We start from the raw sequence: 16,094 nt of genomic DNA, 5'->3' as shown, positions 1-16,094 counted from the left end.
TAGATGGAAGTGGTCATGGGTTTGGAAGGTGCCATCTAAGGATTTTCGGTGAATTGCTATAGTGCATCTTGTAGAGAGTACACACTGCTGCTACTCAGCGTCGGTGGTGGAGGGAGTGGAGGTTTGTGGATTTGGTACCAGTCAAGCGAGCAGCTTTGTCCTGGATGGTGTCAAGCTTCTTGAGTGTTGTTGGAGCTGCACCCATCCCGGCAAGTGGCGAGTATTCCATCACACTCCTGATTTGTACCTTGTAGATGGTGGATAGGCTTTGGGGAATCAGGAGGTGAGTTACTCGTTGCAGTATTTCTAGCCTCTGACCTGCTCTTGTAGCCACTGTGTTTATGTGGCAAGTCCAGTTGAGTTTTTGGCCAATGGTAACCCCAAGGATGTTGACAGTGGGGGTTTCAGTTATGGCAGACCATTAAACTTCAAGAGAGGTGATTAGAGTGTCTCGTATTGGTGATGGCCACTGCCTGGCATTTGTGCGGTGTGAATGCTACTTGCCACTTGTCAGCCCAAGCCTGGATATTAACCTCAGGGTAGAAATAGGCATTTGTGCAGCTTGCTGACAACCATTATTTAATCTGGGATACAGCCTATTTGTGTTATTTCATTTACTCCTACTTGATGTTCTCTTTTGTCAGATCGCATAGGGGGTTAAGTTAATGTAACAAGACCAGAAATGAAGTGACTACAGGATGTCGTTAGTCCTAGGAGACCAAGGACTAAGCTCCATGTTTGTAGAATCTGCAGCACCTGCAAATGCTTCAACTTTCCATGGAACAGGTAATATTCTTTCACTGCTGAACATGCGAGCGGAGATTCCAATTCTGCTTTTCTTGGTCAAAGTAAAGTTAAATTCTCGAAGATTTATAGGTTGTCATGTGGCAAGGAGTGTCATGTGATAAGCAGGGTGAGTTTGTTCAGTTAACCAAATGCAGAAAATGAATGTTTATTTAAAGGTCTTCAGATACTCAGCAAAAACAGAAGAGAAAGGAAATAAACAGCTAACTTTTATTTAAGTCTAACTTTACACACAATTTATCCCAATTTAAACCAGGAAAGCTAATCCTATTTCCAGGGAAAACTCAACAGAATATATAACAGCGACCATCCTTCAGGAGGACAAGGCAGAGACAAGGTCAAAAAGTGGGCGAAAAAGGTCAGATTGGAAGATGAAACTGAGGAGTTAATAGTGGGAATCACAGAAATGCTGAATCAGATTTTGCCTCAGTTTTCACAGCGGAGAACATTAGTACCATCTCAATAGTAACAAGTTATGCAGAGGTAGTAGAAAGGGAGGAACTTAGAATGATCATCATCAATAGGGAAATAGTACTCAGCAAACAATTGGAATTGAAGGCAGAGAAGTCCCCAGGGCTTGATGGCCGACATCCTAAGGTATTATAGGAAGTGGCAGTGGAGGTAGTGGATCCATTGGTTATAATATTCCAAAATTCCCTGGATGTGGGAAAGGCTCCAGTGAATTAGAAAAATGCTAATGTATTGCCCTTATTCAAAAAGGGAGGGAGACAGAAAGTAGGAAACAAAGGCCAGTTAACTTAACATCTGTTGTTGGGAAATTGTTAGATTCCATTATGAAGGAAGTAATAACAGGACATTTGGAAAGTCAAAACACAATTCATCAGAGTCATGATTTTATGAAGGCTAAATTGTGTTTGACTAATTTGTTAGTGTTCTTCAAAGATGTAACATGCCAAGTGGATAATGGGGATCCTGTAGAAGTAGTATATCTGGTCTTCCAGAAGGCATTTGATAAGGTACCGCACAGAAGGTTAGATCGCATGGGGTCAGGGGTAATTTATTAGCTTGGATAAAAGACTGACTAACTAACAGAAGGCAGAGAGTAGGTACAAATGAGTCTTTTTCTGATTGGCAGGGTGTAACTAATGGGGTGCCACAGGATTCAGTCCTCATGCTCCAAAAATATACAATCTAAATTAATGACTTGGATACAGCAATAGAAGATACTGTGGACAAATTTACAGATGACACTGAAATGGGTGGGATAGTAAGTTGCAATGATGAAAGAAGAAATTTACAAATGGATATAGATAGGTTAGGTGAGTGGGCCAAAATGTGGCAGATGGAGTTTAACATGTGTGATTGTGTGAGGTTATCCATTTTGGTGAGAAAGATGGAAAGGCAACTTATTGTTCGCATTTGCAAATTCCAATAACTTTCAGTGGCTTGTTGTAAGAAAACATGATTATATTCCCTGGTTTGCAGAGAATGGGGAAATCCTGAGGTTTGTTGAATGTTTTGTCTCCCTTGACATGGACAGAGGCTCCTGTATATATGAGAGCATCTGAGTAGTTAGTGATCACGGTCATACGTGCTTGATTACTGTGTATCTGAAGGAGCACAAAAGTATATTCATGTCACCTGCCTCTACGTTGGTCACATTCTGTCATCCTTTTGCTGTGGTGCGCATAGGGGTACCCTTCTGCTGGTATTGACCTTGATCGTTGAACAACAAGCAGAATGGTTGAGTTTTTGATGAGCTTTACAGTCGCCAATAGCAGAACAATATGTCTAGGGGTAAGCCCACTGTGGAAAGATCCCTTGGCCAAGTCGCAGCTCTATTTCTGAGTCTGCTTTGCATCTGAATGATATTCAGTACTCATATGTGAGTTAAACTTGAAGTCTGACAGTTACTGCTGGGCAGCCTCAACTTCAATAGCTTTGGATTCTGAAAGCGGTTGTGATCTTACTAAGTCCAACAGCTCTGACAGTTTTATGTTTTCCTCGAGTGCTTTTTGGCACAGTTAACTGGAAAGACAAGCTTCAATTATTTGTGTTTTGATTACCTGTTTGATATTTTCAACTTCAATGAATTCATGTTTGGTTGCGAGTTGCCTCAGTTGCATACAATATTGGTCAATTGTTCCATTGCTTCTTGCCCAGTGGGTCAGAAGACAATTGTTTCATATTTTGTATTTTTCTTGGCTGTGAAATAGGAAGTTAATGCATTTTTTTTGCTGAGTTGTTGTAATTTTTCTCAGGCATAAGTGTCTCGAAAATAGCTTTCACGTCTTCACCTCCCATAGTCAAGATGTAAGGCCTTTTTTCTTTTGTCATCTGTGATTGCAAAACCTGCTAAGGCATCTTTGAAATGTCACAGGGACTTTTGCCAACATAGGAATATAAATGATGACTGAATGCACATCAAAAGGTGGTTGATTGGACATAAGTAACAACATATAGATCAGCAACACAGTGACAGTGAGTGATCAAAGATCCAGGTTGCATTCCTTTTAAAGAAAAGCTTATTTTTAATGACCTGGGATTGTTTTTCTTTCATTGGTTGGTGCTTTAGGCAGAACAAGGTGTGCATGTAAGTTGTCCAGGCTTTCCTGTTGCTAATCTTGAGCTGGAATGTCTCCTGCTTGTGTCTAACTTTGTTTCCAGCTGAAATTGCTGTCTGCAGAATGTAGACAAACACCTTCCAAAATTTCATATTTCAAAACAATGTTTATTGCCCTCATTGCTATTGTGAATTTCCTGAGAACAAACAGTAAGATTCAGTAAGCGACTGGCCCGGATGGGGTACCCAGACGAGCATTCAGATCCTGCACGGATCAGTTGGCAGGATACTCAAAGACATCTTCAACCTCTCTTTACAACAATCTGAGATCTCTATCTGCTTCAAGAAGACGATCATCATCTCAGTACCTGAGAAAAACCAAGCAGCGTGCTTTAATGACTATCGGCCGGTGGCTCTGACATCCATCATTATGAAGGGCTTCAAAAGCCCAGTCATGGCATGAATCAATTCCAGTCTCCCAGACTACCTGGATCCACTATAGGTTGCCTACCACTGTAGCAGGTGCACAGCAGACGCCAGCTCCCTGGTTCTGCACTCAACCCTGGAACACCTAGATAACAAGGACACCTAAATCAGACAACCTATTTATTGACTATAGCTCAGCCTTCCACGCTATTATTCCCACGAAACTCATCTCCAAAATCCATGGCCTGGGCCTCGGCACCTCCCTCTGCGATTGGATCCTGAACTTCCTCACTCACAGACCACAATCAGTAAGGATAGGCAACAACACCTCCTCCACGATCATCCTCAACACCAGTGCCCCACAAGGCTGTGTTCCCAGCCCCCCTACTATACTCTTTATACACCTGTGACTGTGGTCAAATTCCCCTCCAATTCGATTTTCAAGTTTGCTGACGACACCACCATAGTGGATCGGACCTCAAACAATGACGAGACAGAATACAGGAATGAGAGAGAGAATCTGGTGAACTGATGCGGCAACAATAATCTCTCCCTCAATGTCAACAAAATGAAAGAGATTGTCATCGACTTCAGGAAGTGTAAAGGAGAACATGTCCCTGTCTACATCAATGGGGACGAAGTAGAAAGGGTCGAGAGCTTCAAGTTTTTAGATCTCCAACAACCTGTCCTGGCCTCCCCATGCTGACACTATAGTTAAGAAAGCCCACCAATGCCTCTACTTTCTCAGAAGCCTAAGGAAATTTGGCATGTCAGCTACGACTCTCACCAACTTTTACAGATGCACCATAGAAAGCATTCTTTCCGGTTGTATCATAGATTGGTATGGCTCCTGCTCTGCCCAAGACTGCAAGGAACTGCAAAATGTTGTGAATGTAGCCCAATCCATCATGCAAACCAGCCTCCCATCCATTGACTCTGTCTACACTTCCCGCTGCCTCGGCAAAGCAGCCAGCAAAATTAAGGACCCCATGCACCCCAGACATTCTCTCTTTCACCTTCTTCCGTCGGGAAAAAGATACAAAGTCTGAGATTGATATCAGTATTAGAAATAACAAAACAGAGTCAAACTGTGTTTGTTACTTCAAATCTTAGGATTCCTGCAAGGGAGCCAGCCCGGAGACAGCTGGAGAAGGAAGTGTGAACCTACCGACTTGTGTTGAGAAGAACAGTGGGACAATTATAGACCAGATGAATGTGTTATGGGCGGCACGGTAGCACAGTGGTTAGCACTGCTGCTTCACAGCTCCAGGGACCTGGGTTCGATTCCCGGCTTGGGTCACTGTCTGTGTGGAGTTTGCACATTCTCCTCATGTCTGCGTGGGTTTCCTCTGGGTGCTCCGGTTTCCTCCCACAGTCCAAAGATGTGCAGGTTAGGTTGATTGGCCATGCTAAAATTGCCCCTTAGTGTCCTGGGATGCGTAGATTAAAGGGATTAGCGGGTAAAATATGTAGGGATATGGGGGTAGGGCCTGGGTGGGATTGTGGTCGGTGCAGACTCGATGGGCCGGATGGCCTCTTTCTGTACTGTAGGGTTTCTATGATTTCTATGTTAGAAACAAGTTTAAATATATGTGGCACGGGCCAGAGCTACAATCAGTTTAAAGAAAGACTACACAAAGGTATTGGGTGGAGGAAAGATTCAGCGGCCCCATTTGCCCACTGGCAGGAATCCTGATGTCCCACCAAATCTGGCATCAGGGCTAAAATGGGATTCCGCAAGGTGGCAGACTCATTGCTATTAACACACCCTGCCCCGCCCTGCCCCACCTGCCCTGATCAAGTTCCTGCATCTTTATAATCTAACATTACCTCCTGCTCTTTCTAGGTGTCCCTGAGATTGCACATCTGAAGTGGAAGTGGCCTGCTGCTTTCCACACCTTCTGGCCTGTGATGCCTTTGACAGGCGTCCTCTGGAGGTCCTGGACCTGGAGGGACCCGGCCGACATTTGGGTATCATAGGTGATGCCATGTCACCTTGTTCTGTCTGTTTCCCAGAAGATGGTCAGAAAGGGAGGGAATTCAGAAGGGCTGGAGACTGCCAGAGTCTCCCTGTGGAGGCCGTGAGATGGACTCTAACACCTCCTGCTCCTTTGAGTTGCTCGGTGGCCCTCAGGTTAGTCATCAATTCCAAATCAATTCCAGCCTCCCAGATTGCCTGGATCCAATATAGTTCACCTATTGTTGCAACAGGTCCACAGCAGGCGCCATTTCACTGGCCCTAAACCCAACCACCTGGATAACAAAGACACCTATGTCAGACTCCTATTTATTTTCTACAGCTCAGCCTTCAACACTATTATTCCTACAACACTCATCTCCATACTCTGTGGCCTAGGGCTCGGCTCGGTTCCTCCCTCTGCGACTGGATCCTGAACTTCCTAACTCACAGATGGCAACAGTAAGGATGGGCAGTGATTCCTCCTCCATGACTATCCTCAACACCGGTGCACCACAAAACTGTGTCCTCAGCCCCTTAATACTCCTTATACACTATGTAGCCAAATTCCCCTCCAGCTTGATTATCAAGTTTGCTGATGACAACATTGTAGTGGGTCGATCTCAAACAATGATGACACTGAGTACAGAAAAGAGGTAGAGAACTTGGTAAAATGGTGTGATGACAATAATCTCTCTGTCAATGTTAAGGAGATTGTCATCGGCTTCAGGAAGTGTAGTGGAGGACATGTCCTTGTCGACATCAATGGGATGAAGTGGAAATGGTCGAAAGCTTCAAGTTTCGAGGTGTCCAGATCACCAACAACCTGTCCTGGTTCCTCGACACTGACACTATAGTTAAAAAAGCCCACCCACGCCTCTATTTTCTCAGGAGGCTAAGGAAATTTGGCATGTCCGCTACAACTCTCACCAACCTGTATAGATGCACCATAGAAAGCATTCTTTCTGGTTGTATCACAGCTTGGTATAGCTCCTGCTCTATCCAAGATTGCAAGAAACTACAAGTCCAGTCCATCACGCAAAACAGCTTCCCATCCATTGACTCCGTCTACACTTCCCACTGCCTCAAAAAAGCAGCCAGCATACTCAAGGACCCCATGCACCCTGGACATACTCTCTTCCACCTTCTTCCATCAGGAAAAATATACTGAAGTCTAAGGTCACGTACCAACCAATTCAAAAACATCTTCTTCCCTGCTGCCATTAGACTTTTGAATTGACCTACCTCATGGTAAGTTGATCTTTCTTTATGACTGTAACATTACATTCTGTACCCTCTCCTTTCCTTCTCTATGTACAGTATGCTTTGTCTGTATAGCGCAAAAGAAACAATACTTTTCACTGTATACTGATACATGTGACATTAATAAATCAAATCATATCCAATCAAATGGGATGGAGGGGCTGCTGGAGTGAGCTCCAGATGCCTCAACATCATCTGGTGATGTCAGTACTGCAGGCCATCCATTGTCTGAAATATGTTGGCAATGGCCTCAGTCATGGTCCAGTGTGACTGGGACAAGCTCTGGAGTGCCACAGCACTGTCCCTCTGCAACTGCAACATGCCCGTCTGTGAATGGGACCTGCTGTCATGTGCCTTAGCCAGTGACATCAGGGAGTGAGCCAAGTTTTGGACATCATCAGTCATAGCTTGGACATCTTACCCCAGGCTTTTTGCTGCAGATGCCACCCTTGTAGTGTTGGTCTGGGTACCACACAGTTCTGGTACTTTTACCTGCGAGACAAGGCTTCCAGTTCCTCCAAATGGCCGGAAGGTTGCTGACACCCCCTCCTGTAAAGCCTGGCTTTGCTTTTGTACCTGTACCAATGTTGGCATGAGCTTTTCCAAAGGATTGACATCTGCCTTGGGGAGCAGCTGGTTTCTGGGAGCCAGCAGTCCTCCAAATGCTAGCTCACTTGGAAGTTTCCACCTCCACCCGATGTGCAATAGCAGCTGTGTGCTGCACACCAGAGAATGCCCCAGAAGCCTGTCCACTAGCATATCCCACTGAGGTGAGTGTATATGTTTTTGTGGTTGGTGCTGTTGGAAGCAGTGCCAAGAATTCAGTATCATCTCCGAAGCTGTGGTCCAGGGCGCTCCAAGGGGTCAGACTGGGGGCTGTGACTCCAGATGGACCAGCCTTATCTGATGGAGGCCCTGGAAGAAAAATAACATGGGGTCAGCTTTTGGGAATATCAGGGGTGTGGCAAATGATAGGCTCACTTGAGATAGGTTAACTCTCACTTGCTTGGGCATTCTGACCTCATGGTTGACCACTGCTTTCTCAGGAGCATCCCCTCCCCAATTTCCAGCACCCTCTCCTCAAAGGGGGTGAGGGTCCATAGCTCAGGCATGCCCCTGCTTGTCTTCCCACACTCCCTCCTATTCTGGGCCATCTTGTCCTAGAGACACAAAGAGGATATTGTGAGATGGTTGCCTGGTAGGTATAGATGGGCTTGACAGCAGGTGGCACGTGTGGGCACTCAACCTAGCTTGTGAGGGGAAGTGATGGAAATTACTGGGGCAGGAGGTGGAGGTGGGGGTTTAAGGGAGATGCTGGTCGTTTGGGTGTTTGAAGGTTGTAAGGGTTTAAAGTTAGGGATGGGAGTGATGCCAGGGACAGACAAATGGGTAGTCGCCCTCGCAGCTCGAAGCATGTCATTCATCATCTTCCGGCATTGAAGTGCGGTCCTCCTGGTAAGGCTGTTGCAGTTGGCTGCCTCTGCCGCTACATCCTAGGCATCAGCCACCAGATTGGCAGATCGTCTCCTCCAAACTCTTGGAAACAGGGTGTCCTCCGCCCCATGATGACATCCAGCATCTGCACCTCACCAGCATCCAGAAACTTTGGTGCAGCTCTTGCAGCCATGGTGCTGGCTGAAATGGGAGTGGGTGCTGAAGGGAGCATCTAAATGCTGCTCCCACTTGTCAGGGCTAACAGCTGATTCCCGACTCCAGCGAATCAGGCAGAATCGGAAAATCAGTGTGTTTCCCGTGGAAGGGTGGGCTGATCCATTAGAATAGGCTGAACAGGGCCTGCTGAGCATTGCCAGCACCAGTAGGAAACACTTGAGCACTTGGAGCCAATTTGGCTGAATTGTTGCAGTGGTTAGAGTGACCAAATCAGTCACTTTGAGGTTGTGCATGGAGGCCTCATCAGAGGATTGACTACCTAAACAGACTCCGGCTCTCAGGGACATAAAGTAACCAATATTATTATGAGTGTGTACTGTTGATTAGTGGTTTAATGAAGATGTACCACATTTTGTGGATCAATAGTTGTTGTGTGTCTTTGAATCCCAGAATAAAAGTTAGAACTTATAGGCTAAGTGGAGAGTCTTGCAAATATCACACTTACCTGTTCAAACTCTCTGCTAAGTAATAAAGCAAAATAATTTTTTTTTAAATGTTTTTACTCCATCCTTAATGTTACAAAGCCAATTCTCAGAATGGACTGGGCAAACCCAAATCCATTCTTTGCTTGCTCCATAAACCAAATTCAAAATCCAATTGAATTCAATTCATGGTCCCCACAAGAGAACTAAACAAGATCCAAGCTGACAAGATAAGACATCTTGAGCTTGATCTGAAGCTTGATCTTAGCCAAAAGGCTGAGAAGCAAAATCATTTAATACTCAATCCTTAAAGTTACAAAACAAATGCCACTTGAGACTGTTGCCATCTCTCTATTGTAACTTATGGCATTATCCTATCTGTCCATTAATTTTCCTATTCCCATCACAGCCTTTTTTTATTGATGTTGCTGCAAAATATTTTACTATTTAATTTACGTTTGTTGATAATTTAATTTTATAGTTCCTTTTTACCTTCCGAATTATGTTTTTATTTTACTCCTCTCTGAATCTCTTTATCTATCTTATCATGCCCTCCTCTGCTGTCTAAATATTTAATGGATGCCTCTCTCCTCACCGTCAATTATTCCCATGAAGTTGCAGTAATGCTTTGTTTGTTCTTTGCTTTTAATGGAATATACTTTTTTGCACTCTGTTGTACAGAGCTTTAACTGTTCTTCTGCATCTTTGAAATTCTCTACTGTAGAGACTTGTGGATCCTCCATCATTGAGTATATTCAAGACTAGGATTGATAGGTTATTGATTGCACAGCCATCAAGGGATATGGGGAATCGGCAGAAAACTGGAGATGAGACAGGTCAGCTATTATTGTATTGAATTAATAAGCAGGCTTGAGGTCTTATATGGTCTACTCCTCCTCCTCTTTCCTGCATCCGCACGTTCTTAAAATTCGATGTAAGACCCTGAAACACGTTGGCATAAGATGACACCTGAAGTTTAGTGGGCAGATATTTTACTGGGATGAAGTGTGATAATCAAAAGAATTTGATATTAAGATTGATATTAAATTGTGCATTAGTCGCTTTAGGATAGGCAGATGCAGTTATGAGAGGTCTTTCTAGGCATGTTTGGAAAATTAGCCAATACTTTAGGCATGATGGGATCTTTGGCCAAGAGTGCCAGGCGCAACTAGCCCAGCGGCTATAACAATAACAGCTTTCACATATATACATTGCAGAACAGGACAAGAAGGAGATAAGGCAGAATTGCAGGCCATACCCAAGGCTGAACTGTGAGACAATGGGAACATCTACTGATGGAATAGCACAGTTAGTTAACACATTATGAGAAACATCATAATGAAAAGTAGGAAGAGAAGAACTTTAAATAGGTGTCACAAATCCTGTACCATGGAGAGAGTCATCATGATAAGCTGTGGATCTCTCTCCCAGCATATGCTTGTAAAATTATGTTCTTCGACTGGAAAGCTCACAGATTTAGAGTGGTTGCTTATACCACAATAGGGATAGTTCCAATATCCTCCCATGACGCTGATTAGAGGCAAATTGACCTATGTGGAAAATGATGCCTATTTCAGCAATTTTGTGCCTTGCCTTAAAAATGTCAACACGTCCATTCATCCTTTAGAAGGAAACTATTGTTGGGGCTAATTCCAGGGAAATTCCCACTTCACTTCACTCAGGATAGAACATATTTCCAGAAACCAGTACTTAAATTGAATTGAGATGTAGCAACAAAATTGTATTCCATCAATGATTTTTTAGAAGGGGTTGTGTTGGGGTGGGGAGTGCAGGTAGTGAGAGAGGGTATAAGGAGGCCATCATTGGTCAACACCATGGTTAAGAGCTGAAAGACTGCTGCATCTAGTTCTAGTGCATCTGCCAAATTACATTGATATAAGTTATTTTTATATTTAGGGCGGCATGGTGGAACAGTGGTTAGCACTGCTGCCTCACAGTCGAAGGAACCTGGGTTCGATTCCCCGCTTTGGAATGTGTGGAATTTACACGTTCTCCCCATGCCTGAGTGCATTTCCTCTACGTGTTCCAGTTTCCTCCACAATCCAAAAGATGGGCTGGTTAGGCTTCATAAGGCTCTGGTCAGACCCCATTTGGAGTATTGTGAGCAGTTTTGGATCCTATATCTAAGGAAGGATGTGCTGGCCTTGGAAAGGGTCCAGAGGAGGTTCACAAGAATGATCCCTGGAATGAAGTGCTTGTTGTATGAGGAACAGTTGAGGACTCTGGGTATGTACTCGTTGGAGTTTAGAAGGATGAGAGGGGATCTTATTGAAACTTACAGGACACTGTGAGGCCTGGATAGAGTGGACGTGGAGAGGATGTTTCCACCAGTAGGAAAAACTGGAACCAGAGGGCAGAACCTCAGGCTAAAGGGATGATCCTTTAAAACAGAGATGAGGAGGAATTTCTTCAGCGAGAGAGTGGTGAATCTGTAGAACTCTTTGCCGCAGAAGGCAGTGGAAGCCAGATCATTGAGTGTCTTTAAGACAGAGATAGATAGGTTCTCGATTGATAAGAGGATCAGGGGTTATGGGTAAAAGGCAGGAAAATGGGGATGAGAAAAAAAAATCAGCCATGATTGAATGGCAGAGCAGACTCTATGGGCCAAGTGGCCTGATTCTGCTCCTATGTCTTATGGTCTTATGGTCTTAGGTGCATTGGCCAGGCTAAATTCTCCCTCAGTGTATCCGAACAGACGCTGGAATGTGGTGACTGGGGGATTTTCACAGTAACTTCATTGCAGTGTTAATGTAAGCCTATTGGTGGCATTAATAAATAAACTTTAAACTTGAACTCACAGATTGTTAGGGAAGGAATTTCAGGATTTTGATCCAGTAACTATATGGCGGAACAAATCTCTATTTCCAAGTCGGAAATGTGTGTAACTTGGAGAGGAATTTGCAGGTGTGTGTGTTCCCACGTGCCCGCTGCCTTTGTTTTTCCACCCGTTTGAAATTTTAGGTTTGGAAGGTGCTGTCAAACAAGACATGGTCAGTTGCTACGTTGCATCTTGCAGATGGTAAACACTGGGCCCGATTTTGCCATTTTGATTCTAAGTGCTGAATCTGGGCCCAATTCAGATCCATCTTGGAAAGCTGTTCTCGGGCGCCCCCATACCCACTCAGCCTGAAAAAAATCACGAGTCTGAATTGTGCTGTGGGCGGGGCTTATCACGCCTGAAACGCTGCTGCTCCAATTGGAGCTTTGAACTGTGCATGCACAGTGAGAAAAAAATTCGAAAAACGCTCCCCTGTCATATCACTCCCGGGCTGCAAAAAGCGGATAAAGCGGCCCGGGAGCGAAAAGAACAAAGAACAAAGAACGATACAGCACAGGAACAGGCCCTTCGGCCCTCCAAGCCCACACCGCTCCCTGGTCCAAACTAGACCATTCTGTTGTATCCTTCCATTCCCACTCCGTTCATGTGGCTATCTAGATAAGTCTTAAACGTTCCCAGTGTCCACCACCTTGCCCTCCACCACCTTGCCCGGCAGCGCATTCCAGGCCCCCACCACGCTCTGTGTAAAATATGTCCTTCTGATATCCGTGTTAAAACTCCCCCCCCTCACCTTGAACCAATGATCCCTCGTGAACGTCACCACCGACCTGGGAAGAAGCATCCCACCGTTCACCTTATCTATGCCTTTCATAATTTTATACACCTCTATTAGGTCACCCCTCATCCTCCGTCTTTCCAGTGAGAACAACCCCAGTTTACCCAATCTCTCCTCATAACTACGCCCTTCCATACCAGGCAACATCCTGGTAAACTTCCTCTGCACTCTCTCTAAAGCCTCCACGTCCTTCTGGTAGTGTGGCGACCAGAACTGGGTACAATATTCCAAATGCGGCCGAACTAACATTCTATACAACTGCAACATCAGACCCCAACTTTTATACTCTATGCCCCGTCCTATAAAGGCAAGCATGCCATATGCCTTATTCACTACCTTCTCCACCTGTGACGTCACTTTTAAGGATCTGGGGACTTGCACACCCAGGTCCCTCTGCGTATCTACACCGTTTATGGTCCTGCCATTTATCGTATAGCTCCCCCCTAGTTCTACCGAAATGCATCACTTCGCATTTATCTGGATTGAACTCCATCTGCCATTTCTTTGCCCAAATTTCCAGCCTATCTATATCCTTCTGTAGCCTCTGACAATGTTCTTCACTATCTGCAAGTCCAGCCATTTTCATGTCGTCCGCAAACTTACTGATCACCCCAGTTACACCTTCTTCCAGATCGTTTATATAAATCACAAACAGCAGAGGTCCCAATACAGAGCCCTGTGGAACACCACTAGTCACAGTCAAAGACCCTTCCACTACCACCCTCTGTCTTCTGTGACCAAGCCAGTTTTCCACCCATCTAGCCACCTCCCCCTTTATCCCATGAGATCCAATCTTTTGCACCAACGTACCATGAGGGACTTTGTCAAACGCTTTACTAAAGTCCATATGGATGACATCCACGGCCCTTCCCTCGTCAACCATTCTAGTCACTTCTTCAAAAAAACTCCACCAGGTGAGTGAGGCATGACCTCCCTCTCACAAAACCATGCTGACTATCGTTAATGAGTTTATTCCTTTCTAAATGCGCATACATCCTATCTCTAAGAATCCTCTCCAACAACTTCCTGACCACGGACATCAAGCTCACCGGCCTATAATTTCCCGGGTTATCCTTCCTACTCTTCTTAAATAACGGGACCACATTAGCTATCCTCCAATCCTCTGGGACCTCACCTGTGTCCAGTGACGAGACAAAGATTTGCGTCAGAGGCCCAGCGATTTCATCTCTCGTCTCCCTGAGCAACCTGGGATAGATTCCATCAGGCCCTGGGGATTTGGCAGTCTTTATATTCCCTAAAAAACCTAACACTTCCTCCCTTGTAATGGAGATTTTCTCTAACGGGTCAACACTCCCCTCCGAGACACTCCCAGTCAACACATCCCTCTCCTTTGTGAATACTGAAGCAAAGTATTCATTTAGGATCTCCCCGACTTCTTTGGGCTCTAAGCATAATTCCCCACTTTTGTCCCTGAGAGGTCCGATTTTTTCCCTGACAACCCTTTTGTTCCTAACGTATGAATAAAATGCCTTGGGATTCTCCTTAATCCTGTCTGCCAAGGACATTTCGTGACCCTTTTTGCCCTTCTAATTCCTCGTTTGAGTTCTTTCCTACTTTCTTTGTATTCCTTCAGAGCTCCCTCCGTTTTTAGCTGCCTGGACCTAAGCGGGAGTGATGGCCCCTACAGACATCGCCCCACCCCCACAACATAACTGTCCCCCTTATCCACCCACCCCCCCGCTACCCAGACTGATCGCGACCCCCTGCCCCCCTTCCCCCCACCGATCGTCCGCAGAGTGGCAGCGGACCTCCCCTGCAGCCCGCCCCCCCCCCCCCCCCCCCGCCCGCCGCACCTCCCTCCCCCACCAGAGATCCATCTGGCCTCCCTCCCCTCCCCACCAGTGAGCAATCGGGCCTCCCCCCATCAGAGATGCATCTTACCCGCCTCCCCCCCCCCCACCAAGAGAATGATCGGGCCTCCTCCCCCCCCCTCAAGAAAATGATGGGGCCTTCCTCCTCCCCCCTCGTCCCCCCCCCCCCCCCCCCCGCCCCTCCACCAACCGGACAACGATCTGGCCTCCCTCCCATACCCCCCCACCCCCTCCCACCAGAGATTGTGCTTGTAGCCAGTGGATCGATTTTGATGGGCCGGATTGTAACTTTATTGCTGCCCTGTCCTTCTCTTGTAGCTACACTATTTATGTGACAGGTCCATTTAAGTTTCTGCACCAGCAATTGAACCAAGATTTCACTGCAAAATAATAATAGAAATTGGCACCAGGAAAATAGAGTGCTCTGTGAAATGTGCAGTCAGTTCGATGTTTGAGGTCAACATTCACAATCTGATTTTTCAAACTGTCCTCTTCAAGTTGCAATGTGATAATGTTTGCGACTTTAAGTTTGATGCATTTGGGGAAACAAAGCTCAGAATAATGAAACTTTGGTTTACAATGCTACAGAAAATAACCTGATTATATCTGACTGATTTTTTTGTGTTTGACACCAGTCTTTGAAGTCATTTAATGTTTTTTTAATGATCCCAGCTTTGTCATTTCTAAAATTTCCTGACTTGGCACAATGATGATCTGGAAACGATGGGCCCAATTCTCCCATCCCGATGCGCACATCTTTTGGTGTTTCGGGTTGGGAGATGCGTGCGTCGGCCATTTCGTGGGATCCAAGCATGCATTCCCGACGCATGCGCATCTCCCACAGCCGGAAAGCAAGCGCAATCCGGACCACGCTGGAAACCGGCGGGAAAACAGGTAAGTGATTTAAATCTATTTTTAATCTTACGTAAGTGTCATTATCAGGCCTGGCATGGAATTCTCTGGGCCCGATAGCATCTCCCACCCCGCCAGGAGTATTTCACTCCAGCGGGATTTAGAGGAGCTCTCAACTTGTGGGGAACTAGCGGGAGACTCTGCCAGAGTGAAGGTGGGGCAACCAGGGACCCACAGGGGGTCAGGCAGTGAGGGAGTGGCACCCTGGCAGTGCCAGCCTGTGCCCTCAGTCATGTCCAAGGGGCAAAGTGACCATGCCCAGGGGGCATTGGGCAGTGCCAAGGGGTTGGGGCCAAGCAGTGGGGCCGAGGGGTGGGCCTATTGTGGGTGGGGTTTAGGAGGCGATCAGTGGGGATGGAGGGTCCCACTGCCACTCTGCAGATAGGAACGGTTGGGGCTGGAGGGAGGCCAGCGATCGGGGCTGGCTGGGGGTGGTGGTCTGCTGGGGTGGGGGGGGTCAGCCTCCCATTGGGGGGGGGGTTTGTCAGGGGGATTGGGGGGCCTGGAGATTGCAGTGATCCAGTACGGGGATGGGGTGGGGGTCGGGGCTGGCCCAGGAATGCTTGTGTGGGCCACAATCGGGCCGTGATAGGGCCATGGGGGTGTCACAAAGGGCAGCAGTGCGGGGGTCCCGGGCTGGCCAGCAAA

Source organism: Mustelus asterias, chromosome 10 (genome assembly GCF_964213995.1).
Source record: "Mustelus asterias chromosome 10, sMusAst1.hap1.1, whole genome shotgun sequence".
NCBI classification, from domain to species: Eukaryota; Metazoa; Chordata; class Chondrichthyes; order Carcharhiniformes; family Triakidae; genus Mustelus; species Mustelus asterias.
This window is presented reverse-complemented; position numbering follows the sequence as displayed.